Genomic DNA, 2,320 nt, shown 5'->3' with positions numbered 1-2,320 from the left:
CCCCCCCCCCCCCCCCCCCGCCCCTTCTCCTTCCAACCGCTCCCCTGTCCGCTGCTCCTGCTTGCAGCTGTGCACGCCCCGTCGGGTTGCTTGGGCACTGGGCACCGGCCTGGGCGCCTCCCAGCCCCCTCCCACCAGTCCTCCTTGAGTCCTCGCGGCCAGTGGCTAGGAGAGCGGGCAGGCGTGTGCCTCGGCGATGGCCTCCTTTCTGGGGACGACGAGGCGGTGCTGGCCGGGCGGGGCGGAAAGCCCTGTTCGCTTGGTTCTCCCACACGGGGAGGCCTGACTGTGAGCTGGCTCAGGGACCTGCCAACTTCCACGGGCTTTGTTTGTGCCGGGGAGGGGGAAAAGGCTTCATCCAAGGAATGAGTGTGTGTGTGTGAGAGAGAGAGAGAGAGAGAGAGAAAGAGAGAGAGAGAGAGAGAGAAAGGATTGTGCCTATCACTTTGTAAACAACCCTGCCTATCTACCTGCCTGCCTATCACTCTGTGTCTGTCTGTCATTGCTCCGGTCCTGGCTGGCTGGCTAGCCTCCTCCATCTTCTTGTCCTTGGCATGTCCCAGCAGCAGCAGTAACGTGCGTGCACACACGCACACAGACACAGACACACACACACACACACACACAGACACACACAGACAGACATGGGCAGAATCTGGAAGCTAAGGGAGAAGGCAATCAGGCATGGGAGGGGGAAGAGAGAACATACAATTGTTTTAGAGGAGGTTTCTGTCATCTCCGGATGACTGAGAATTTCCTGTTTTTCACGGTAACTGGGGAACCGACATAGGAGGGGTTAACTTCCTTTCCCCAGTCAGTAATGTAAGGGCCAGGAGTTTCAGGTCATTTTCAAGTCTGTTTCCATCTCTAAAGCAAACCTGTGTGTGCCTCTGTGTGTGTGTGTGTGTGTGTGTTTGTGCCAAGATCTTGGGTCTCTTCCCTTCCCCCACCTTCTCTTTGGTGCATGAGCTTGGGTTGTTTACCTCAGACTCAGACCCTTGAAAATCTGCCAAATTCCTTAAATAACTGTCTTGGGGAAGATGAAAGGGAAAAAAAAGTTGCGCTTTGTTTACAGTACAAAAATCCAATATCTAAAAGGGAGTTCTCCTTTAAAAAAGAAAAAAAGAAATCATCCTCCCCAGAAAGCTCTCATTCCATGATCTCGTGTAAAACATTTTTGCACTGTTGTGAAGTATTTTTGCAGACATCTCTTTTGTACATAGCGGTGTTCTCAGATCTAGATGTTTATAATCTTTTGCTGTGCAAAAGGAAACTTTAAAAAAGTGATTCCCTTGTACATAAGAAAACTGTCTAAAACACTTGGTTATTTTTGAAGAACAGCAATGTTCTGATTTTGTTTGCACATAAGTGGAGATAATAAAGAGGATAACTTAACGGAAGGACACATCTGCTCCACTGCTGGGGGGGGGCTGGCCAGGATGAAAGGGGGAGGATGAATGAATTTAACTCATATTCATTGTGGTCTGAGAAAGTGAGGCATCTTGGAGAGTCCCCCAGTGACTTTTAGTGGGCTTCCCTGTCCTTCCTCAGGGTTCTTCATGGAGGGATGGAGGTGGGAGTGGGGCTTGCCTACCTATCACTGTGACTGGGATGGAGGGAGTCCAGTGGAAGGCCCGGGGCTATGCTCATCCTTGTTCACCCAGCTGCCTTTCCTATCCAAGCACCTTACCACCTGCACTCCTTCCTGCCAGTCTTCTAGAGATTGTTTTTGTTTGGAGGCCGTGCAGCAAGTTTAGTTTGTCTCTTTGTCCAACCCCCTTCAAGCTTTCGAGGTTGTTTGGAAGAGTGCTATTGCTTTTACATGGAGAGGCTGGCCCCCCTCCCCTTGCTAGTAGAGAGATAGACAACTTTGAGCCAGAGGAATCTCCTAAGGACAAACATTTGGCTGCTAGGGTGGGCAGAGACAGAGAGAGAAACTGAGGCACATTTCAAGTTTCATAGTGTGTCATGGGAGGGGGCAGGTGGCTCAGGAAAGCCACAGCCCTTCCATGGATTTAGCAGTCAGAAAATGCTTGCCCTCTGACAGGGCTGTTGATGTGGAGAAGGGGTTACCGGAAGGTTTGCTAGTTGTTGCTTTTTAAAAAGTTTGTCATGCTTTCTGCATGTTTGTTTCTCTTGTAAACTCCCAACAGATGTCCCTTTTGACTACAGCAGCTCAGCTGGGTGTTGTAATAAGACACGATCCAAGCTGGGTCTTCTGTGGCTGTTTTTTCTCTTTTCTTTCTTCTCCTTTTTAGCTGGGGCCTCAGGTTTGCCCCCCTCCTGCTCTAAAGTCACATTCTCCAGGCTGATGTGCCTT

Source organism: Vombatus ursinus, unplaced genomic scaffold (genome assembly GCF_900497805.2).
Source record: "Vombatus ursinus unplaced genomic scaffold, bare-nosed wombat genome assembly UNPS02015051.1, whole genome shotgun sequence".
NCBI classification, from domain to species: domain Eukaryota; kingdom Metazoa; phylum Chordata; class Mammalia; order Diprotodontia; family Vombatidae; genus Vombatus; species Vombatus ursinus.
Note: the sequence above shows the minus strand (reverse complement) of the source record.